This window comes from Orcinus orca, chromosome 1 (genome assembly GCF_937001465.1).
Source record: "Orcinus orca chromosome 1, mOrcOrc1.1, whole genome shotgun sequence".
Classification (NCBI taxonomy): Eukaryota; Metazoa; Chordata; class Mammalia; order Artiodactyla; family Delphinidae; genus Orcinus; species Orcinus orca.
In genome coordinates, this window is record NC_064559.1 from 167286547 (window position 1) to 167311173 (window position 24627).

The following is a 24627-nucleotide window of genomic DNA, read 5'->3' on the forward strand; positions in this document are numbered from 1 at the left end:
GCCCCAGTAAGGTATCTGGTGCAGTTTTGGAGGAAACCAGTGATTGTGTGGAGTGTCTGCCCTGTGACAGGTGCTGCGTTGAACTTTCAAAGCCACCTGGTAATGCCAGTTGACCTGGAGGCATAAGTGGGTTGTTGGTTTTACCTGAACCTGGCTGAGTTGACTGGGGTACTGAGGTTGGGGGTGGGGTATGGACAGCTGACTTGTTGCTTGGAGCCCATAGCTTTTTTTTCTTTTCATCCTGGGAGGAAGGGCCTTGTCTTCTGCATCTGTTTAGTGGACACCCAGCTTGACTTGGCCTGGCCGTTATCTTTCGGTATTCGGTAGGTACCATCTTACATTTATGTGCCAGATGCATTATTAGATGGTGGTGATAAGAACGAGCTACACTGTGGGCCCTTGAGGGGCTTGCCTTCTGGACCCGGGGCAGTGGCTTAGTGTGGACCTGGATCAGAGAAGGCTGGCCCCTGTCCACGCTGGTGGCTGCTGGCCATGGCTGCTCACACACGTACCCCTCAACCCACTGATGCATTCTCCTTGCCTTGTGCCGCTTAAGATCTCAAGTCCACGAGATTCTTTAGTCCTCGTCAACACTGTTTACCACCCCCTATTGCCGGAACTGTGTATTACTCTTTCTTGCCCAGTCCACCTGTCCCGGCAGCCAGGGACATGGGGGTAGATCAGAGACAGGTGACCAGACCAGAGCCTTCTTGTGCAGTGATCTTAAAAACTGCTCCTTGGGAAGGCTACAATGAGGGCCACACCTGTGGAGCTGTGCCCTCTCCCTTCCCCACCTGCAGCCTTGGATGTCAGGTGGACCTACTGAGTTTTTGGTCCTGGAGCTTTGGAAGGGGCACAGTAGAGCAGTTGGCATTCCATTTTTCCAGCCCCTTTCCCAACCAGCTTTCTGTTTTTATGTCCAAGCTATCAAGCAATGCATAAAACTTTATGGTTTTACTCTCTTCCTTGCTTACCTAACTCCCTCACTTACAGACAAAAGGGCTCAGATCCCTTGTCCGCCCCCCAGTCCTCCACTGTGAGGGCCGTTCTATCTATTTGTACCCTGGTGGACTTCAGTTGCCTTTAACTTATCCTGCCCTGAATGATCAGAACAGCACAGAGTAGACACTCCAGGATGTTTGAATGAATGAAGGAGTCTAGTCTGCTGTCCTCGAAGGGCTCATTGTGTGCAAGTCATCGTGCTGAAGTGGTACACATCCTTCATTTGGTGTGCGTAGCAGCTCTCAAGGGTTGGCGTCGATTCCCCTGTTTTGCACAGGAGGAATAAGCTGGGGCTCAGGCAGGTGAAGACCCTTGCAAGCCCCTGACCCAAGGGCTACACTACAGTATCTGTGGTATACTTGGGTAATGCAGTGAGAGCTTTCAGGATGGAAGCCCTTGGACGGAAACCAGAGATGGACACCATCCAGCCACTTGACCTCAGGCAAGTGAGGTCCTACCCGAGTTCTCAGTTTCCTCATCTGGAAACTGGAGGCACTGGGATGAATAGGGACTGCCAAGTGCCACCAGAGTTCTCTCCGAAATGCCCATCTGGCTCTGCTACACCTGTGTCTGTATATCTCAAGGAATCTCTGTCTCCTCTGCTTCAGGATGAAGCAGAAGTCTCTCCTTTAATCACGGCATCCCTCATCTCTCAGGCATGAACAGAAGGGCTCCTTGGAGTTCCCTGGACATTCCATATTCCCTCGCACCACAGTACCTTTGCACATGCAGTCCCCTCTGCCCAGGATGCCCGATGCTCCTTTTGCTTGCTTGGAGGGCAAGTGTCCCTTGACAGCTGGGCTCTAGGTTCTTTTCCCAGCAAATCTTTTCTGCCTCCTCAAGGTAGAATAAGCTGCTCCTTCTTTTGTACTTCATTCATTCCACAAATTCACTGGTTGAATGAATGCCTCCTGTATGCCAGGTGTGGTGCTAGTTGCTAGAGTTACCAAGACAGCCTCTGGAGCTTACCTCTGTGGATCGAAGGTATTTATCTGTTTGTCTCCCCCGCCCAGTTTCCTTGAAGTTGGGGCCCATCTCTGTGTCTCTGCCCCAGATTCTTAGCATCTGAATGATGCTCATGATCCTGACTGACTACACAGCAACTCGGGTATTAACTTTAAAACCTGTTTGGTGTTGTCTTTGGCTTCTTTGAAGTCGGACCTCTCCCCTCCTTGGTCTTTTTTTTTTTTTGGCAGTGCCAGCATTTCTTGCCTCAGAAATTGGCTCTTCTTCCACATAACTTGTACTTGGTCCTTCCCCACCCCCCATAAGTCACTGGTATTTGCGTTGAATCTCTCCTCCCCTGGACTGGAAGCCCCTGGAGGCCAGGGACACGTCTGAGTCACCTTGAAGTCCTGCTCCCTCCCACCTGCCTGGGGTGAAGCAGGTACCCAGTGCATGGGTGGATGACAGGAGGCAGGGGTTGTTGCATTGCAGAGGAGTCTGGGAACTGAGGGAGCCCCCCTTCTCCTGTCAGAGCCTGAAAAATTGGGAGGTCTCTCCAGACTCTGGAGTTTGAGACCAGTTTCCCCAGCATTAGTCTTTGTGGTTGGCTCATTCTTTGGACCTCCCAGACCACCTGCCTCCTTCAAAGAGAAGGGCCAACAAAAGAACAATAAAAACACCGGAAGCAGCATGTCTTAGCTGCCTGCCACCACGCCCACGTGCCCCCCCCCCCCCCCGCCCCCGCCAGTGTTCTTCAGGACCCTGTTTTACAACCTAATAAATTGATGCAGAACCTGCTTTTGGCCATTTTTCCTGGAGGTGGTCATTGTCCCTTTGGAAAGCTGGCGCCTGCCTGGAGGGTTGATCATTAACAAACTCAGGCGGGGTCTGGGTGGTAAAGGCAGTAACACAGAGAGTGGACTTGCCCTGGGAGGGGGAATGTTAAGGACCTTTCCAACAGCTGGGCTAAGAGTGGGTTCCAAGCGGTTATAAGGTTCAGCAGGAAGCTGAGCCACGAGGCAGCGCCCTCCTTCCAGGAGAACCCCTGTTAGGGGGAAGACCTCGAGGGTTCCCCTGCCCTGGTTTTTACCTCCCTTCCTCCCCAACAAAAGCACATCTGCGTACCTACATGGTGGCTGGTGTAGACCTGGCTGGGAGCCACACAGGGGTCTACAGTCCCGTTCCTGGAGGAGCTTTTCACGATTAAGCAGTCGCCATGTGGGGGAACGTGGGCTTTATCTCTGATCTAGTTCCGTGACCTGGACTCAAGTCCAGCTCATTACTTGGAAGCTCTGGGAGATGGAAGTCGGCTCATCTCTGAGCCTCAGTTTTCCCATCTAGAGGTTGGGGATGAGGATGTAGTCCCTGCTTCTCCTGCTTGTTATAAGGATTAGAAGAAATGCAGGTAGAAGCACTTGACACAGACTCGGTGCTAATACTGGTTGGTCCCCTGCTCTTCTCCATTGAGCATGGTCTGCAGCAGCCAGTGTGGTGATGAATTGCAGCGTTTGCAAGCCTCAGTTGGCTCATCTATAAAATGGAAATACTCAGGTTGCTGAGGGGAGAAAATGAGATCATGGGAGGAAGGTGCTGGGTATATCCTGGGACAGGAGATATATATATATATGTGTACACACACACACTCTCTCTCTCTCTCTCTCTCTCTCTCTCTTTTCCCATCACTCCCTCAATAAGTTTTAAGGATATATTAACTGGTGTGTAGGTCAGGTTGGTGCAAATAGTATAATAGTCTAGAAAATTTTTGCAGTAGGAGAGCAGAGGAGGGGGGGAAGATTCCTGACTGGGGGTAGGGGATCTGGAGAAGCTTCTGGGAGGTCTTGCCACCTTCTTCATCAGAAGGAGACCTGGGGGGCGGGGGAAGGCTAGGGACATGGTCCTTTCCCAGCATCCTGTTCCTTTAAGCCCGGGCTTCTAGCTTCTCCACCAGGAGGTGAGACTCTGCAGAGAGCTGCTTGGAAAGCTTCATCTTCCCCCTCCCCCAAACTCTGGGGGTGTGAAGATGAACTGGTGTAACTATAGCTTGGTGTTTTGGTGTCTGTGAGAAAAGCAGAATTGGCTCAAGCTGCTTTCTCAGTTAAGGGGATTTAAGAAGAAAAAAAAAAAATTAATCCAACCCTGGTGATCAATCTGACACCTTCCCTTTGAGCCCCAGATGGCTGATTGGTGTAGAAAGTTGGCCACTGCTGCTGTTGGGGAACGGAATGGTGTCTCTGTCTCTCTATATTGAAAATGATGGCTCTCTGTACGCGCTTGCACGCTATTTATAAAGACTGCCTGCCTGGTTTGGTTTTTTGGAGGGTATTTCAATATTCCCAGAAGGATCCTGTTGGTTAAATGTCATTCTTGGAGGTGTCATGTTAACAGGGCTTGAAACCAGGTTCGTTTGCCATGGTTCAGAGTCTCCCCCACCTCTTCTCCCCTTGCTGAAGTCCCCAGCCAGCCTGGAGATGAGGTAGATGGCTCGGAGCAGGGTGGAGACCCAGGTTTTGCTCTCCTCCTACCTTAGGTCTGATGCCCCTTGTCTTTTAAAGACAACTTTAGCAGAAGTTTGGAAAGTGAAAGGAAAACATTCACTCTACCATTATCTTATCACAACTTCTAGACTTGGACAAAACGCTCTCCCGGTCTGCACATGTGTTTGTGGCCTGCTGCTTTTTCTTTCGATAAGCGTGTTTCCAGTTATTCCTAATTATCCTCTGATGGCTGCATAGGCTTTATTTAACCATTCCTCTATTACTGGATATTCCTTCCTGTCCTCCCCCTCCCCACCCCACCATTGTATATAACGCTGCAATGAACATCTTTGCATTTCATTTTGGATGATTTCCTTGGAATAAATTCCCAGAAGGGAAATTACTAGGTCAGAAAGTATGGACCGCTCCTTTCAAGATCCTTGTGTCACTTTGCCAGATTATTTTCAAAAGGATCATCTTCATGTATACTGATGCTCAGATAAATGGGTATTCTAACTGCATTTTTACTTGTATTGGGGATTATAAAACAAGTTTTTAAAGGAAGGTCTTTTTTTGCCCTAGATGAAAAATGTTATAACCCGGACTTTCCTACTTTTTGTACCAACCACCAAGTCCAACTGCGGTGTGCTTCTCGTAGTGCCAAGGGGAGCATGGTGAGTGAGTCCTTTCTGTTCCCTGACTGCCAGGGACTCACAGCTGCCCAAGAGAGGAGAGACAGGTGGCTGGTGGGAACAAAGGTAGAGCAAGGCGTGATCTCATGCTGCTGCCGGTGCTCTCAGAGGCTGAGGAAGACCAGGAGAGCCGTGGCCCTGAGGAATGGGCACAGCCGGTGCCTGCTCTGTACGAGAAGGCTCTGGGAGTGCCCTGGTTCATCATTTTGTTCCACTGTGTATGGGGCCTCCTGGGCACCAGGCTTAGTGGGGATAGGGAGATGGATGAGAGCCAGCAGTCTCTCCAGGCAGACAGAATCACACAGGGAGCTTCTATGTGATGTGACAGATGGCTGGAGAGGGTGCCATGGATGCTCAGGGCCGGAGTGACAAGCACTGCCGTTCTTTTGTTCTTCAGAGTTTTGACGCCCTTCTCCCTTTCCTGAGCACTGGGGGCTTCCCTTACTTATCAGCAAGGAAGGTTGGGCAAATCAACAAGTATCCCCTCCTCGTCCAGTGCTTCTACCCAGCTGGCTTTCGACCACCTGGAATTTCCATGCTGGGAAGGGACGTTGGAAGCCACAACCCCAGTCCCTGCTGGGGTGCTTGCTACCTAACTAGGCTCACTCTACAGGCTTTTTCTCCAGAGCCCTTGGAGGTCCTTTTTAGGAAGGATCTCAAGAAAAATGTAAGGTCATAGAATATTTGTCCTGGGAAGCAGGGTTAGAGGTTTCAGGCCCAAAGGCCACATCTCTTGGTCACACTGTCACACATAGAAGTGTGCTTATGCCCTTTTTCCTTGTGGGTCTGTGAAGTGGGAAGTCCTTTATTCTTTCTGCTTCTGCACAGAGTTTGTGCTGCATGGTAGGTCCTCAGAAGAGCTCACACGTTGGGTTGGTGTGGTTTGTCATTGTGTGGTCACCCTCCCCTGCCCCCGGCAGAGAACCAAGTGATCCTATCTCTCTTTGCGGACTGGGTCTAGGGTTACATGTTGGGGGTGGGTGCTCTTTGGGTTCCTGGGAAGAGCCCTAGGATAGGAGGGGAAACCTGGGTGCTGGTCCTAACCCTGCTACTTATTAACTGGATGGCAAGGCCCCTCCCAGCCCCCATTTTCCATCTTGGCCCTTCTGGTACCTTCCAGGCCTGAAAAGTGAAAATCCCGGAGTTTGTGCTTACCAGCTGCCTGAGGTTTGGGAAAGCTGGTTTTGGGAAAGCTTAGCTATCTTGACTCTTAAGTAGCATCGACGTAAGACCTCTGCACAGAGGTGATGGGCAGTTTGCAGCCGTGGGGGAGAGGGGGCCCTCTAGGCCTCAGCATGTTCGTATAGGACCCCAGGGGACTTGACTGTGGATGTTAGGAAGCAGCACACAGCAGGCTTTGGTGTGGTCATCTCCCCCCTCCCCCCACCTTCCCCAAGTTCCTGGCTGTGGAGCAGGGAACCTGAGGCAGGAGAGAACTGCACAACCTGCAGACTGTGCCGGGAGAACGGCGGGTCATAGGACCCTGCTCCCAGCTGCCTCTCATTGTCTGATGTGGCAGTGACCGTAGCGCCCCCCCCCCCCCCAGTCCTTTTGAGAATAAACATATCAACAGGATTGATCACCCGATCGGTCCCTGGGCAGCTGGCTCTGGCCTGCATCTGGAGCCGATTTCTCTGCTGTCACACACCTATTGTCTTGGATGGTTCACTTCCACAAATCAGAGGTTGGCTTCACCGCCCTAACCCTGCCACGACCCCCAGACGCTTGTTTGTCAGTCGAATGAACACTTCCTGCTCAATGTAGGAAAAAAAAAAAAAGCCTGAAGCACACGTGGGCAGCCCTCAAGTCCCCCCGCTCTGCTCTGATGCAGACAGGATGTTCCCATCCCAGCCTCTCCCAGGCCTCCGCCCGCCCTGGGACTGCCTCTCCAAAGTGGATTCAACGGGCAGGAGTTTCCAGGAAACTGGACTATCACCCCCCCACCGGAGGGGCAGCTTGGAGGGGAGGGGACACCCAGGGACTTCAGCTGTGTGCTGTCCCCAGGTGGGACCAGCAGGTCGTGAGCCCTGGTATGCCCCTGGCATGGGGGTTGGTCTCTGAACACTGGGTTCAGGATCTAGGACAATAAGATGGGACAGCCCTCAGGGCCCAGGGAGGGTTGTCTCTCGCCTTTGGGCTTGGGGTGGGGTCTGTGAAGGAGTGCATGGAAAGGGTTCTCTGGTCCTCTATGAAATCCTGCTATTCTTCACAGCTTATCGTGAGCTTCACCCTCCTTGTGAACGGAAGCCCCCTCTGACCACTTGCCCCAAGCACTCTCCCTTTCTTTTGAAATACTACAAAGTTCAGAGCTGGTGCTGCGTGCTGGAGTCCTTTTTCCTGTGGGCCGCTCCTTTGTTGCACAAGAATGAGAAAGACCAATTGGCCAGTGAGTGCTGGAGAGAGGCAGTTGGGTTTAGGCTAAGACAGACGTGTACCAGCGCCTCCACCAGCTGTGGGGAGGCCTGGCTGCTGTAGATGTGAGGCCACAGAACCCTGGGCTTTGGTAGAGTAACACAAGGACTGTTCCTTTGTGCCGTCGTCTTGCCTTTTCACAGTGATGATAATTTGGCTCATTCTCTAGCTGTCGACCGGCACAGGGCGGTGGGGCTGGGGGCAGAAGGGCTCAGTGCAGTGGGGCTGCTTTCCTGAGCCCGCCGACGTGTAGCTCCCTCCCTGAGAAACCGCTGTGACGGTGGTGGTGACACGGCCAGCTGTCCTCACGTCTTCCCTTGTGGGCTGCCTGTCTGGCTCACGTGCTCCTGATGAGGGCCCTATGAGGTAGGCGGGGTAGACTCGACTGGGGCTCTTGTCGGTACCGTCCTTTATAGTTGTCCAAGGCCTTTGCTCCTTGGTGAGCCCCATAACAGTCCCACAGATTAGGCAGGGTGCTTGTCTTCCTTCACTCGGCCCCCTCATCCCCCAGGGCCTGGGAGTCTAGTGGGGGTTGGAGCTGACTTTGCTCTCCAGGTTCTCCACACCACCTCACTGCCCTCTGGCTTTTGTTGAGGAGCAGAGTGTGCTTCCGGCTCGGCCCTTCCCGTGGGTATTTCCAGCCTAAGAGGACCTTGGTCCTCACTCAGAGCTGTGGGTGGGTTTCTGCCTTGAGCCCAGGCTGCCCAGGGCCAGACTGTCACTCTGCTGCCCCCTTCTGGGGTGGCCCGTTCTCTCCCCGTGCCTGTCTCCACCTTGCGTGGCGGGAGCAGGGGGAGAGATATGTCAGTGGTGGGTGTCGATGAAACAGACCCCAGCACGTGTGGCTTGGAAGACCTCAAACTGCTCTAGACTCTGGAGAGATGAGGATGGGGACCTGGCTCCTTCCAGCTGCCATCAGCCCTCAGTGCAGAGACCCAGACAGGCAGGCAGGCAGGCAGGCAGGCAGGCAGGCTCACCGTCTCCCTCAGCTTGCCTCGTCCTGTAAAGCGCAGTTGTTCCCCTGCCCGTCACGTGTTGCAGGCATTTCAGTTGTCTGACAGACCAGACGGTGAAAATACCGGAAGGGGGGACCTCTCCTCTTCCCAGGAGTAGGAGAGGCAGGGCCCAGTCCCCGGCCTTCCGACTCCCGGGACACTGCCCACCCCAGCCCTGCTTTTCCACTTAGCTCTCGTTCTCCCTGAGGTCTGGACTAGTACTTTGCAGATCGCATCAGGGAACCACTTACCCCAATTAAAACAGCCAGAGTGGGAGCAGGAGGAAATGGGCTGGGGTGTGTTGGGGATGTTTTAGCTAATGCAGGGAGTGCTTTTTAAAAGGCAGGTAGAAAACTTTTTTCTCTTTGTAGATCAATTAAAGACCCTTCTTAAAATTAACCCCTGGAAGGTGTGTCAGTGTGCTCTGTTTTCCTATGTATACCCAACTCTGTGCAAACTAACCCCCGCGCCCCCCACAAAACCTCCATACTCTCAACGCCTTTAGAAATTTCTGTGACAAAGTGACCAAGTGTTTTTTAAAAGAGCTCCCCCTCTGCGATAAATGCCAGGTAGTGACTGAGCCCGCCCCCATCCCCCCACCCCGGGGAGAGAGAAGAAAGCCTGGCTGAGTGTTGAAGAACTGGCGGAGAGAGGGTGCGAGGCTGGCTGGGCCTCCCTGAAGTCCCCGCGGCCTGCTGGCAGCAGCAGGCACGGAGACGGGCATCTCATCAGAGCCGGGCAGATGGCGTTCACCTGCTCGGGATGCGCTCCCTGGTGCTGGGGCCCTTGGAGTTGCCGGGATAATAACAGACAGCTGCCAGCTCTGGGCCGAGGTCTGCGGGCATTCAAAGGCTGGGAAGTGTGCGGGGAGAGGGAGCGGCTCCCTTGCTCGGGGCCTCCCCACCCGCACGGCTCGCCTTTTGTTTTGAGATTTGTACCCCCCTCCCTCCCACGTCAACATCCGAGCAACAAGAGCGTTTTAATAGAGGACAGTTCTGTTTTGGAAACGACAAGAAAGCGCCTTGTCGAGTGTGACCTGGCCTCTCCTTTGTCCGGCCTCCCCCGCTTTGTGTGCGCCTGCATTGGGTTTTGTTCCAAGGGGCAAAGGAGTTGGACATGGATTTGGTGTGTTCCTGGGGTTTTCTTTCTTTTTCCTTTCTTGGCAGCAGCTAAGGCTTTTGGTTATTTCTGAGCATAGGGCATTTGGGGAGTTGGGGATTTTCGGGACCACTCCAGGGTCTTTGAGTTACTGTGTGGCGTCAGGAACAGTGAGCGGCAGAGAAGACAACTTTCTGACCACCTGGCGTTTTCTCAGCCCATTGTGTACGTGTGTAAGGGACAAGTAATTTCTCACAGCGCGGTCGGCCTCAAATCCTAGTAGGAACATTTCCCAAAATGTCAGTGGAACTCAAGGCTGACTGTTTTGAGAACCACCTTCGTTTCCCTTCTCTGTGCAGAGAAAGGATGCTGGTGTTTCCTTGGTTACCTGGTTACGACGTCGTGGTTAAGTCTGCGCAGGCCGGCGTTGACTCCATCTGGCCTGTCCCGGCAGCAGCAACCAGTCTCATTAGGCTGCTTGCAAAAATGTGTATTGTTTGGGGGCCGCTCAGTTTGATGGGGTCGGGTAGAAATTTTATAACCTTCCTCAAGACAGAGCTCACGCCTCACTCCTTCAGGCCGAGAGTGGAAGGCAGGTTTGCCAAGCAAACTAGTGGTATTGATAAGATGAGGAAATCTGCTTGATGATCTTCCGCTGCTCAAAATCGGTGTGTTCTGTGTGCTTCCATGCACTGTGTGTGCCTCATACAGTCTGTCAAAAGTGCGGTATATTGGGCTTCCCTCGTGGCACAGTGGTTGGGAATCCGCCTGCCAGTGCAGAGGCCACGGGTTCGAGCCCTGGTCCGGGAAGATCCCACATGCCGCGGAGCAACTAGGCCCGTGCGCCACACTACTGAGCCTGCGCTCTGGAGCCCGTGAGCCACAACTACCGAAGCCCGTGCACCTAGAGCCCGTGCTCCACAACAAGAGAGGCCACAGCGATGAGAGGCCCGTGCACCGCCACAAGGGGTGGCCCCGGCTCACCGCAACTAGAGAAAGCCCGTGCACAGCAACGAGGACCCAATGCAGCCATAAATAAATAAATAAATTTATTTAAAAAAAAAAAAAAGTGCGGTATAACTGTGTTACAGTGGTAATCAGACCAGCCATTCATCTCCTATCTCTCATTATTCCAGATCAGTGGAATTTTTCTTATACAAGCCACTGGCAGAGATTGCCTTTTTCTCAGATATTCTCTTATTATTATTAATTTTTTGGCCGCACTGCGCAGCTTGCGGGATCTTAGTTCCGTGACCAGGGATCGGACCCGGGCCCCTGGCAGTGAGAGTGCAGAGTCCTAACGACTGGACTGCCAGGAAATTCCCTTTCTTATGTATTCTTAATTTTCAGAATGGACCTAGCAGTGAATCCCTGCCCTCCTGATCAGTGGCCTATCCTACTCTTCTGTTAATTGTTGATGAGCAACTCTGGTGAGGGGCTTGGGAGTTGTTTGTTTGGGGAGGGAAGAGATGTGCTTTCAAATATTGCTTAGTTTACTCTTTTTAAAATCAATTAATTAAATTAATTTTATTTTTGGCTGCGTTGGGTCTTCGTTGCTGTGCGCGGGCTTTCTCTAGTTGTGGCAAGCAGGGGCTACTCTTCGTTGTGGTGCGCGGGCTTTGCATTGCGGTGGCTTCTCTTGTTGCAGAGCATGGGCTCTAGGCACGCGGGCTTCAGTAGTTGCAGCACGCGGGCTCAGTAGTTGTGGCTCGCGGGCTCTAGAGCGCAGGCTCAGTAGTTGTGGCGCACGGGCTTAGTTGCTCCGCAGCATGTGGGATCTTCCCGGGCCAGGGCTCGAACCCGTGTCCCCTGCATTCGTAGGCGGATTCTTAACCACTGTACCACCAGGGAAGTCCCTGCTTAGTTTATTCTATAAACTAGGGATTCAAAGATAAATGAAGACAGGGTCTCTGCCCTCAAGGAGCCCACCATCAAGTAAAGGCAGACAGAGCACTGAACACAGTACAGTGGTGTAGGTTCCATGCAGGGTCCGGGCCAGGCTATGTCGGGCAGGGAGGATGGGGAAGATTGGTTCTGCAGGGTCGGGGGAGAGGTGGGGTGGGTATAAAGATTGGTGGAGAAGGTAATTACTTAGGAGTTGAGAGTGGGTGTTTGCTGAGCAGCCAGGACGGTGGGGAGGCAATGTGCCCTCGATTCTGGAGCTGGAAGAGCAGGAGGAGAATGTGATGGGAGTGTAGGGTACCCTGAGGTAGCAGGGCCCGCGTGGCTTCTTAAAGCCTGGGCTTCGTTCATCCTGGGGGCTGTGGGAACAGGGAACGGCTGGAATCCTGTCTGAGTCTTCATTGTTTCAGCATTAGAGTCCAGAGGTTGAGTGTCAAGGTCAGTAACGGTGGTGGGCCCCAGTGGAAAAGCCTGTGGGTGTCAGGTAGACCCCAGCTCTGCCAGCTACCACCGTGTGATCCTCGGTAAGCTAAGCCTCAGTTTCCTGCTCTGTGAAATGGATCTTCTGAAGTATTTATCAGTATATCTTGAGGTTGGTGGGAAGGTTGATAAAGAGAAGTGATCATAACTGCTTGGCACCTGGAAGCACCAAATAAACATGTACTGTGATTATCATCTATGTAATGATACTACCAGTAAGAGCTCTTAAGAAATGTCAGGGTGCTGGCCTCACTCTGCCCATCCAGCGTCTTTCCCATTCATCCTAGGGATAGCCCAGGTCAGGGGTGAACATGGTCGGGTGAGGCCTTGCTGTGGCCGTGGCACTCTCCTTCTGTTACACAGCCTGGTTTCGAATAACCTGATGTTTGCCGATAATGAGCCTGGTGTCCTGGCCTGAAACTCTATGCCTGTTTGGGCCTGTAGCTTTCCCCCAGTCCTCCAGTGGATGCGCTCTGTGACACATGGCCGACACCGGGCTGGGGCTTATCGCACCAAGATGTGCATTATCGTCTTCCTCCCATTCTTCCCCTTTGCACTGCCTCCTTGGGAAGGCTCCTTGGGTTCTGTGCAAGCAAGACTTGGTCTTGTCCTGGGAGGGCTTCCCATTCCAGGAGGAGGAATAAGAAAGGAACCCAGGAGCTGCCAGACTGGACAGAAGGGTGCCAGGAGTTGAGGACAGGGTGGGAGCGGGGAATCCATTCAAGTAGGGGGGAGTCTGGGAGAGGCTGCTGAGGAATGTAGCGTTTCTAAGGACCTTGAAGGTTAGGGAGTTTGCACACATGTGGAGGATGGGAGGGTATCTTGGTAGAAGATAAGATAGATGGAAGAGAGGAAACAGCTAGCAGGTAAGGGTGACTGGGCTTGGGACAAAACTGGGAGAGAAAAAAAAAGGTCTGCTAGATGGAGAACCAGATAGTAATGACCCTCTTTGTGCCCTAAGACCAAATGAGAGTTTCCTTCTGCCTATGGTGCATCTTTTATAAAAATATCCAAACTTGAGACCCCTTGCTGCCTCTCTGTGTCTCCCAGTTGCCTGCAAAGGAAGCCAGTGGCCCCCGGCTTGAAGCTTTCTTCCATTTTTAGGAACCTTCCATCGGCCTGTGCTTGCTCACTAAGGTAACTTTCTGCTCTCCTAACCAGATCTAATTTGCTGTTCCTCAGCCGTGACATCTGATAATAGAAATTTGACTCTTTATTGAATGCCTGTTGTGTGCTGCCCACTGTGCTAGGCAGTTGCTGTGACCCCATTGACTAGGGAAGGGAGGCATTTGGGGGACCAGTGACACTGGGAAGGGAAGGTCCTGGCTCTGTGCTGGGTAATTTACATTTACTGAATCTCTTGGTTCCTCATAAGGACCCTGTGGAGTAAGGTAGCAGTTCCCTTCTTACTCGGTAAACAGCCTGAAGTCTCTCAGCTTGCAACCGTAATCAAAGCTGGGATATGTTACCTCTAGCTGTGCTCCCGTTGCCACACCTCCCCCTAGATGCACTCAGCCCTGTTCTCTGCCCTGTCTTTCTCCTGTTGTGTACGTGCTGGCCTAAGAGTCCTCCACTGAGAGCGGCACCAGGTCCCACACATCCTCGCCCCTTCACAGTGGTGGTGGTATGGGTTTTTCTGTGTTGCCTTCTCAGCAGCTGCTGTAGTGGACCAAGGCCCATCTCAGCAGAGGACAGCTCAGGCCCAGGGGTTGTTCCCATGAGTGAGGACCAGCTTGTTCTCTGAGAGCATCCCCAAGTTCAACCTTCAGCCTTGTACCAGCAGTATTCCCTATTAGCAGAAGATCCTGGGGTCTGGCTCCAGCGACCCCTCGGGACTCTGCTTTTCCAGCTCTGCCCCGGCTGCCCTCTTGCCGCCTGCCCCCTGTGCATGTGGCCTTTGCACATGCTGGACCTTCTGCCTGGAATGATCTGGTTTTCTGGAGCCCCACCTGCTGTACCGTTTGCCCACCCCTACTTCCCAAACCCTCGTTCAGGGCCCGCTTCCTCTGAAAGGCCTCTTCAGCACCCCTGTGGCCTACACGTCTGGTGCTCAGTTAGAATGTATGTTTCCTGGTCCTCAGGGGAGACCCGCTCTAGAGCTCTTTAGCTCAGGAACTTGAAGCATTGCTGCTGTTTTCTGGAAGGCAGCTAGGTGGGTGACTGGTTCTAGGCCCCTGGAGTCCCATGGAGTCATTGTTCCCAGCTCCCAGTTCCACACGGTAAACAGCTTGGCTGCCTGTTCTTAGTAGAAGGCCCAGGTCAGAGCCCTGCCCACTTCCCATGCCTTCTGTCATTGGGCTCCCACATACCCCAGCATGCCCTCCCCCAGTTATATTCAGATCTCACCCCTGCCCAGGCATCCTGCACAGGCTCGGGGTCCCTCCACCCCAACCCCAAGCTTCCCCCTGCCCTGTCTTCTTCTTTCTCCTTTTCTCTTGTCTACATCGTCATTCATTCAGCAAACATCTTGGAGGCAGTGCTGTCCAATAGAAATAGAATGGGAGCCACAGATGTCGTCTTAAATGTTCTGGTAGACACATAGAAAAAGGTAAAAAGAAACAGGTGAAATTAATTTTAAGAATATATTTAGTCATAAGCAAACATGTCCAAAATATCGTCATTTTAAGAAGTGATCAGTATAAAAATTATTGGACTTATTTTACATACTTTCTTCTCATACCAAGTCTTTGGGATCTGGTCCATATTTTACACATCTCAGTTAGAACTGCCCACGTTTCAAGTACTCAGTAGCCCCTTGGGGCTGGGGCTTCCACGCTAGACCTGTGGGTGTGGGGAGTTAAGAGCACGAGGTTTGTAGAGTGGTGGGCTTGTTTTATGTTGTCTCTTGACTGTGCCGTTTATTGGCATTATGGCCTTGGAGGGTGACGTCCCCTCTCTGAGCTGGTTATCTGCAAAAGCATGCACCCTCACCTCATGGGGTTGTCGGAAGAACTGAATGAGACGGTGCATTCACAGGCTCAGCACAGTGCCCAGCACATAGTATTGATGATTGTTTTTGCTGAAACAATGACCTCCTGAGTGACTACCAGGGGCTGGCTTGGTCCCAGGACCTACCCCCTGGCCCCTGGGCTGACTATCAAGGTGGTCGATACCGAACTGCCTACACAAGGGCCATGAGGGACAGGGAGATGGGCCCGCTCAGGACAGGAGCTAGCAGGAGCATCGAGGAGGGAGTTGGTAATCAGGAGAGGCTTCCTGGTGGAGGCGCCCCCACCCCAAGCTTACCTTCTGTCCCTTGGCCTCCAGAGCCCTCTGTGACGACACCGGCGCCCCTGCAGCTCCTGTTTGCTAACTCTTCGTCCTGTGTAATTAGTGCGGTGTGCCTCCCTCTTGTCTCTAATTCTGTTGTACAGCATGTACTCTATTATATCAGGGTATAACACTGTGAGGCTGGCAGTTATCTTGTTCACTAATTGTTTCACGTGTCGGTCTCGTCTGCCCTGCCAGATTACCTGCTCCTTCTGAGCAGCCTGCGCCGTCTTCGTGGCTTTTGTCTCCGCAGCCAGGGAGGGCTGGGCATCAGGGCCCAGGTTTGAGTCCTGCATCTACCACACTGATTTGGTCTGTGGCTGCAGACAAGTCACTCTCCCTCCTTTTACAAACAAGCAGGGTAACACGGGCATATTTAAGCCCCATTCAGCCCTAACATCCTCTGATTTAGTGGGTATCCCTCCACTGGCTGATCTTGAATGTGCTCAAAATGGTGCACGGTCCTCCTTTGCTTAACAAGTAAATATGGAACATCCACGAAGTGCCAGCTGTTGGGAAGATCATGATGAGCGAGACAGATTTCTGCCCTCAGGATGCTTACGGTTTAGAGAAGGGAACAGATTTAAAGGAGTAAAAATGTCCATATTGTATTTAATCAGAGTTTTGATCTGTATTTGTTTAGAAGATCTGCATACATTTTGCAGAGCCTTGCCCCGTACTACGCACTGGAGGTGCCCTCACACGTACCGGCTGGAGGGGAAAACAGACACACGGACACATGCACAGGAAGATGTCGTCACGCACGTGGGAAGGGTCGGGGGCACCAGGCTAGAAGAATGGAGGTGGGGGGCTCCTGGGGGGGGTTTGCGTCTCCTGCCCAGCGTCCTAAGTGTCGCAGAATCCGGAGTGAAAAGCACAAAGTCAGCGCCTCCTTGCTTCCCGTGGAAGCATCCTAAGGCTGGGGTGTTTTGCTGCTGCCTTGCATGTATGATTTAGGGGAGGCTCGGGAAGGGCTCTAAACCCAAACCAGATGAAGGCGGTGCCTACGGGTGCCTGGGAGCTGGGGACGGCCCCGGGAGCATGTGGCTGGGTCACCCTTTATAATTACAGCACTGCGGTGAAGGCCCCGGAACCCGGGGTGACGGCGGCCGGGGGATGCCAGCTTCCCATCTGCTTGGCCTCCTTTGGCTCTGAATGGATTAGTTCTGTTTGGGTTGGAGCTTACTGTTGTGTGTGTTTTTCATCCCCCTCCCGCTTGTTCTCTCTCCCTGGCCCGAGCGCCCGCTCAGAGCTGTGAGGGTCCTGGCGCGGAAGGGAGAATTGTGAAGTGGCCATTATTCAAACAAGAAAGGGAATAATTGGAGTTTGTGTTCTTCTGGGCTTCTTTGGAAACTGGGATGTGGCTGGGGGCGGGTGGGAGTGAGGCCTCGGGAAAGTGAGAAGGTGGGAGCGGCCGTAGAAACTGGGGTGCGGTATGGTCTGTGTGAATGACCCCACCTGGTACGGGGTGCCCCTCAGGTTAGTTGGTGCTGGGAAAGCAAAGTTGATCTGGTGTTATTGCAAGTCGGGTGTCTGAGTGGGCTCTGATTCACACCAGGCGACCCTGGTGAGGCTTTTGTTGCAGGCAGCTGCTCGCAGAGAATGGGTCCTATGGGCTGTGTGATGTGCTAAGAGACTCCGTGTGGGCCTGCCACTGACCTCGTCAAGGGACCTCTGTCTGAGCCTGTCTTCCCAGTCTGTCAAGTGGGAATGGTGATTCCTATCGTGCAGGCTTGTTCAGGGGGGATGTAGGTAAGTGTGTAAGACCCGGCAGACCAGAGAAGTGTTCGGTAGAGCCTAGGAGTGCCCATGCCTTCATGCCACTCCAGGGACACAGGGCACATGGGGGTGTTGGTAGTGCCCGTGGACGCTGCTGGGTTTCTCGTTGGGCTCAGGGAGCTTTTGCAGGTAAAGCAGGCTTGTGGGGAACCAGTGCTGGTTTTACCTCTTTGAAGTAGAAGGGCCGTCCATCTTGTCGGGGTCCCTCAGTCTCTACTAGGAGCCCTGCTGTGGAATGGGTGTTTTGGAGAGAGGGGTTGGGGAAGGCAGGGGAAACAGCCGTAGTCTCGGCCTCTTGGAGTCCATGATTCTAGCTTAGAATCAAAATTTTACACATGTAGAACAATTAGAGAAAAATAACAGATGGTGTCTGATCAGATGTCACCGCCCCAGACTGCCCCACACCCCAGCAGAGATAATCCTCCTTTCTCTGGGATCCCGGAACTGGGTGCAGGCCTGCGCGGTATCCTGCGTTGCGCTGGTGTGTAATTGGTCGTTCGTGCCATTAATAGTGCAGCAGCACATGTTTGTTGAGTGCTCCACGTGCCAGGTCCTGTCCTCATGTTTTGGTTAAGCACCTGCTCAGGACACTTGAGCCAGTGTCTCTGCTTGGGGCCTCCAGGCTGCCCTGTGCGCTCCCTGCTGCTGGGCTCCAGAGCCCCTGAGCCGGCTCTTCCTGTGCTGCCTCTCGACCTGTCTGGTGCCCCTCTTCCTTGGATGTTTCATCCTGGTAGCCATCTCCTGAGTTGGGTCTTGCTGTAGGAGCTTGGCCGACCTGGAGGAGTCGATGAAGACCCTGGCCAGCCACCGGTCCAGCGCTGCCAGCCAGTGGTGTGATGTCGACGCTCCCTTATCCTCCTCGGGCCTTTGTTCTCCTGACTTTAAAAAGCTGGAGTTGGAGTAAACCATGTCTCTGGTGTTGGTTCTGAGACTTCAAGTTTCTTTTGGAAGTTGTGTTGGCCTGGATATGCCTTTGGTGTGCCGGACCCTTAGCTGGGTCTGGAGATGCCTAAGAGGCCATCTGCCTCCTGGAATCTGATGGTCTAGTGAGAAAGACGGATGTAAGCAGATGCTGATGTTGCTGTACAGGGTCCCGTCACTGCATGTCCCAAGAGAAGGCTCTCCTGGCTCGACCCAGAGGGCTTCCTGGGTGCGGTGGCATTTTGTGTGGGTCCCCAAGAGAAAAAAAGCAGCAGAAGATGATGACTGAAAGGGAAGAGTGTGATGAGAACATTCCAGGGTAAGGGAATAGTCTGTATAAACGCTAGGAAGCTTGAAAAGACTTGCTGCATTCAGGAAGGAAGGCTGGTGGGGGGGGGGGGGGGCGGAGCCAGAGCTGTGAAGGGCCCAGCTGGGCCGCGCGAAGCTTGGAGCAGGTTCCTCTGAGGTTGTGAGCCTGCCTGTTAGTGGCCCGGTTAGGTTTGCTTGGAGAAAGGAGGAGGGCTAAGGGGACGACTGGGGCAGATCCACCAGCGAGGAGGCTGGTGCACTGATCCGGCCTTGAGGAGCGAGTCCAGTTGAAGGGTGGGGAAGACATGGCCTGGGGTATCGTGTGGAAGCTGGGAGTCAACCTGGCCTATGGAGAATTGGGAGGATTACCCCCCGACTCTCACACATTTTCCTAATAATTTGGTGCCCTTGTACCCAAGATGGTGGGCTTAGGGGTGATTGTAAACAGCCTGGATTTGCTGAGGGCATTGGAAAAAAATTAAAAGCCACCTCTGTCTAGATTATCCAAAGAGCAAAAGCACGGTGGAATGAGCACCCTGGCCTGGTCCTGGGCGTGTCTGTCTCTTACTGTGGGGCTCCATTTCCCCTTTGGTGAAGATGGCAGGGGTGGGGGAGGCGTGGGACCAGTGCCTGCAGTGTGCTAGCCTGCCCCCATGACTGCCACCTTTGTTTCCAGGGGTTGGAGGATCATGCAGGGCAGGGTGGCTCCGTTCTTGGCAAGTGGAGTGGGAAATGCCAGTGTCTTAACGTGAGTTCCAGAGGGGGTAGGGATGGGTGTGTGTGTACTCGGTTAGGTGTGCCCCCAAGCATCTCCCTTGGACAGGGCATCTGTGCTCATCCAGCTTGGAACCTACACGGAGTCCCTTCCCTTCTAAAATCTCGTCTTCCCTGTTAAACATTAATAATAACTGACCACTAAGACTGAGCCCCCAACACAATCTGGGCGGTTATCGCCTGTGTATGTATGTGTCTCCACGCCTGTCCTTGACCCAGCATGGCACCCAGAACAGAGCAGAGCACGCCTGTGTGTGTGTGTGTGTGTGTGTGTGTGTGTGTGTGTGTGTTTGTTGTTGCTACTTTGGAGCCACTGCAGAATTTCTCATCACTGCCAAGCTACTTCCTCGGGATATATTTAGATAGCGCGAGATGAGCGAGAAGTGGGCGATGTGTATTTGCACAGGGATGTTTGCACACGTTGACCGTGGTGTTTTTGGAGCCGATGTCCAAGAGCTGGCTCCTTGCTCAGCCCTCCTCACATACTTGTTGGGGAAGGGCTGTGCGTACCTCCTTTCAGGGGGACGGGGTGGGTGGGGTAAGGATGGGGGGCAGCACAAGCCTTCTCTTCCAGAGAAGCCATGTGGACCCCAAACCCCAGGCCTCTGCTCTCTCCCTCCCATTGTGAATGAAGTCGGGGTTGAGAGCTGCAGAACGAATGGGGGATGGCAGCTGTGAGGCCTGCACTCTGCCCAGAAGGGCTGCTGTCTCCTGGTGTGGGGTGGACGCCATTATTGCGCCCTGATAAGATGAAGACAATTACTTGGTGGTTTGTATTTATTGCAAGTCGTGGAGACAGCGCCGGCTCTCCAGGGTGAGGTAGGCAGGTCTGGCCCTGCACCCCTGCTCTAAGCGCTTTCTCCCACTTCCTTCCCTCCTGCCCCCTTTGCAGTGTGCCCTTCTTCTTTCAGTCTGAGTGTGCGCCATCCGCATGGCAGCATGGCATGGTAGGGCCCAGAGGGGTCCGACTGCAGCCGGGGGGCCTTGGGTCCATAGCGGTCCTCTCGGACCTCCCCAGACCTGATCAGCTTACAGTGGGGCGGGGCAGTGCTCTTCTGTTATTAAATTCAGAGCCATGGTCTGCATGATGGAGGCAGCTTTAATGAGATTAGAAAGCTTAACCAAGAGGCCAATTAAATCTGGGCCCGTACCTGTTTGGGCGGCTGTCTAAGCCCCGACCTGCATCCGGAGGCTTCCTGCAGGCCTCCTGGGAGCCTGGCTGGGGAGGGTGAGGGGCAGAAGAGGCTGCCCATCTGGCTAGCCACCCCCAGACCGGCGGCTGGTCAGGGCGGAGGCCAGACCCAGGAGGGATCTTCTGGGACATCTGATCCAGGAGCTCCCCAAAGCTGGATCCCTACAACCTCAGGAGAGCAGCGGCTGCGTGGTTGAGAGTCCCCAGGTGATTTTTTTTTGGGCTGTGCCGCGTGGCATGTGGGATCTTAGTTCCCTGACCAGGAATCAAACCCGCACCCCTTGCAGTGGAAGCGTGGGAGTCTTAACCACTGGACTGCCAGGGAAGTCTCCCCACAAGGTGATTTTGATATGCAGCCAAGTTTGGGAACCAGGAGTTGAATCCACCCCCGTTGTTTTATAGGTGAGGGGAAGGGACTCATGGGGGCAACCAGCCAGTGACTCCTAGCTACAAACCTTTGTCACTATAGTGTCCTCCTTCCTTTCCAGCCCCTTGGATTGTCTGGGGGCAGGGGATGCAGTTGCCCTTCCATTCACACCCAGTTTCCTGTTTGTTTCTTCACACTCCTGTGTCAGGTAGGCCAGGCGGGGAATGGTGACTTCCCATTTCACACATGGGCACGTTAAGGTTGAAGAGACCTGCCTCACACTGGTTCCAGCACTGGAGGGCCTGATTGTAGGGTTAAAGTCTTTCTTTTCCATGACTGAAGTCTTCCTTCTGGTTCCCACCTGGTCCCTACAGGGCGTGGGCCTTCCTCGGTGGAGAAATAGTGGAGAGGAGAGTTTAGAAGGAGTGTGCATTCAACAGAGTAATTATCGAGCACCTGATGGATGTAGGTCTGGCACTGTTCCGGGGGAAGCAGAAACTTTACTTTCACAAACTCTGTGAAGCAGGGCGTATTATTCCCATTTTCTAGGTAAGACTGCCAAGGCATGACGTCTTGGGAGACCCAGGTCTTAGACCTTTCCTGCCCTCCACCCAGGTCCGTGGGCCCGAGGCTGTGTCTATTAGCAGAGGGGCTGGGGGATTCCTTCCTGTTATAAGGTTCTAGATTCAAATTTTCTGGAGGCCTGTGGATTACCCAAATCTGATTGAAAACTCCTGTCTTCAGTGGAGAAGAGCAGACAGAAGAAAACCAGACTCTTTTAGACCAGATTTGCAGCAGAGTGGGAAGCTTGGTCATCATCCTTTAAGACTGGTCCTGCCATGTCTATGTGACTTGCACCTTTCAAGCTAGGAACAGAACTAAGATTCATATTCAGCCCTTTTCCAAGGTTTCCATGTTTCTCTTCTCCAGTGATTGCTTGAGAAGAGAAACATGGAAACTTTTGGAAGATAAGACCCCTTTGTCCCTTTTGACATTTGGGTTTATGAGAGTATGTTCTGTTCTTTAAAGTTGCATCTTTATAAAGGAAAAAAACAAGAAGAAATTTCCCAGAAGAGCCAGACCTAGCCTTGTCCAGAAACTCTCCCACAGCCCCGAGTCATTCAGCAGTTATTGATTATTAGACATAGTAAATATTTGGATTCTACTTTTTGGAACCAGTAGTCCTGCAGGGAGATAGCCTTTGTCCTTGTAATAAGGCCAAGTAGATAGTGTTGGAGGAGTCACAGAATTTCACGTGGACTTGGAAGAAGAAAAAGTCATCCTGTCCGGTGCCCAGGGCAGCATGAGGGATGGATGGATTTAAATGGCAGACACCAGCAGGGAGGTGGGCATTCTGGTTGGAGGGATGGCATGTGCAAAGGCTGGGGACCAACATGTGCTTCTCATGGTTGAAGCTTGGGGAACGAGAAAAGTGGGAGGTTGGAATGGGAGGAAGAGAGAGGCTGAGATGGGATCATAGCCCTTCCATTATCTCCTTGTTTGCATTAACTCATGCCAACCCCAGTAGAGGTATTGTCTTGTATCGGGGGAGAGTATCTCAAGACAGAAGTGAAGTGTCTGCCTCTGAATTAGCCAGGGAGCTGGGGAGCTGAAGCTCCTCCCCTGGGTCCAGTGCTCTGTTCACTTTACCATGGCAGCCCTTGGTTAGGAGTTCATTGGTATTGAATGTTCCATTGGACGCCTTGTTGAGAGAGTTGCAGGTGGAAGCAGGTACCTTCTAACATTGAGTTCTAGCTCACGAACCTACTCAGGGACTGCCGTGCTTGCTTTGGGCTGGGAAGGAGGGACATTTGAGCTGGGCATGGGTAGGTGACTAGGAGTTCTGCAGGCAGATAAAGGCAAGGTGGTGGAGGAGCTTGTTGAGCAGAGAAAGTAAAAGTAGCACATACAGTGTCGCGGGGGGGGGGTGGTCTTTGCCCACCCTCCGCACCTTCTCTCTGCCTCTTACCCTCCTCTTTTCTCTGCCCTGTCAAGTGAGGGGTTGAATCAGGGAGGAGGAGGAGGAGGAAGACGCATTCCTACTGAGTGAGCTCAGGGCTTGCTCTGTGGCTTGTCTCTGATTCCAAGAACCACGTCTTTTTTAAACCTGTGGCTTGGAGGGTCCAGCTGCGAAGGGCAGTCCTCAGATTGGCAGAGGATTCCTCTGTCTGTGGGGTGCATTTTCTAGGACACAGAGAAAGGCATCTCAGGGTGAGAACTCTGCCTTGATGTCTTCCTCACCTTCCGCCCAGGCGGGACCCCTCCCACCTCCACCCGTCCCCAAGCCCTGAGGTAGTGGGCCAGTTCTCTGGCCCCTCTAAGAAGCCTGTGGAAAAAGTGGCTCTCCCTGGGCCAGCGGAGCAGACATCTGCCTTCAGGGAGGCTGAGAACCGGGGCATCCACCCTGTCTGAGAATAAACAGCAGGCTCTGCTTTGGAGATGGAAGGGAGGCTCGACTCCGAGGGCTGGGAGAGGTGGCTGGGTCTCAGCAGCTCATAAAGACCAATGCGGTACCCTCAACTGCACCCAGCCCACTGGGCCCAGGCTTGGCTTCCTTCCAGAGTGGGAAGGATGGACAATGGCAGTTTAGCTCCTAGAGGCCACCCCACTCCCTCACATTGCTTTTGTCCTTCTTGGAACTACAGATGCTTTACCCAGATGTTAACCTAAGCTGTCTCCACAGCTGTCTTGGGAGGGGAGGTATAATGATGATCTCATTTTACTGACCTGACTCTAGGAGAAGTGGCCACCCAAGTCATTTGCCAGAAAGGCCAATGACTTCTGGTTTGCCAGAAAACCTGTGCCCAGGTTTTCTGAACACCCAAAGCTTGGGTTCTGCAGGCAGAGGAAACAGCCTGTTTTAAAATGTGTGTGGGGATGGTGGGGTGCGCGCGCACGTGCACGCGTGTATGTGTGTGTGTGTGTGAGATCATCGTTTGGAGGGGAGAAGGTAATTGTGTGGATGTAGCCAAATGGTAAGTTAGTTGCTGACTGAGTTAGCTAGTCTTGCAGTTTGACCTTGTGGATGTGGCGACTATTCTTGATAAGCAGGATTTCTGCAAGAACTTGATTCATCCAAAAAATATTTACTGAGCCAGCACCTTCTCTATGCTGTGCACACCATTCCGGCCCCCATCCCTGCAAAGACAGTTGGCTAATTTAGTAAGGAATTAACAGTCAGATGTGACAAGTGCAGTGATGAGGAACACATAAAGGAGGAAGAGGAGTCACCTGGGGGGAGAGAGTGGAGGTGAGTGTTCCAGAGAGAGGGGCTGGCCTGTGCTGTGCGGTGGTTGAGCGTATCCATCAAGTGACTTTGGGTGAAAGAAAGGCCTTGTAAGCTAGAGAGTACTAAATATATGTGAGTAGTGATAGGTTATTCTTTTTCCAATGGGACTTAAAGGATCTAATTTGTTGGACCCTGATGAAGGTCTCTATAAAGACCTTCCTTTGTGCTTTCGATACCGTACGGATTGATGGGGGGAGTTGGGGGTGGACCACTGTGGGAAATCTCGTGTATGTTTCAGAAGCCAAGTTTGGGTCAGAAGTCGCAGTAGATAAAGTCCCCTGGCCCCTCTGAAGCCTTTGACTGGTCAGGTCATCTCTGGTCCTTCCAGGCTGGGCTCCTGGCCCTACCCCCTTATCAGTTTTCTGACTAGGATCCAAAAGGCTGAGTGTGCCCTTGCACGCTCTGGCCCCATTTTGCGGGGATGCTAACAAGAAAGCCCTGCCTTGTGTGCCTGGTAGACACTCAACAAATATCTGTGGACCTCTTTGTGACGACCTCCGAAGGGCAGCCCCACCTTGCCCTGCAGCGCTCTGGCCAGGCCTCAACAGGCCGCAAAAACCCGCTCTGCCAGCCGGGCTGTGTCGAGGACTGAAGTAGCGTGCGTCTTAGTTCATGCAGGACCTACCCCTTTAGCCCCTCTGCGTCACTTTTGGAGCAAATTAAACAGTCCACCACCCTTAGAGGACCTCCTGCAAGCTTGCCAGGGTAGGCTCTGTTCTAGAATGC

The 24627-nt window shown here is 53.0% G+C and overlaps 1 protein-coding gene across 14 annotated transcripts in view; it reads left to right on the forward strand.

The window, feature by feature from the left end:
- SSBP3 (single stranded DNA binding protein 3) overlaps window positions 1–24627 on the forward strand; it is a 165260-nt gene that overhangs the window by 79147 nt on the left and 61486 nt on the right. Inside the window, exon 1 of one of the 14 annotated variants that reach the window (XM_049711040.1) lies at window positions 20281–20452. The exons of 12 other annotated variants lie outside the window; for them this stretch is intronic. The gene's annotated coding sequence lies outside the window, so the exon portion shown is untranslated. Of the gene's footprint in view, window positions 1–20280; window positions 20453–24627 lie in introns of those variants that run through there. One more of the 14 variants, XM_049711042.1, reaches the window with a different exon arrangement.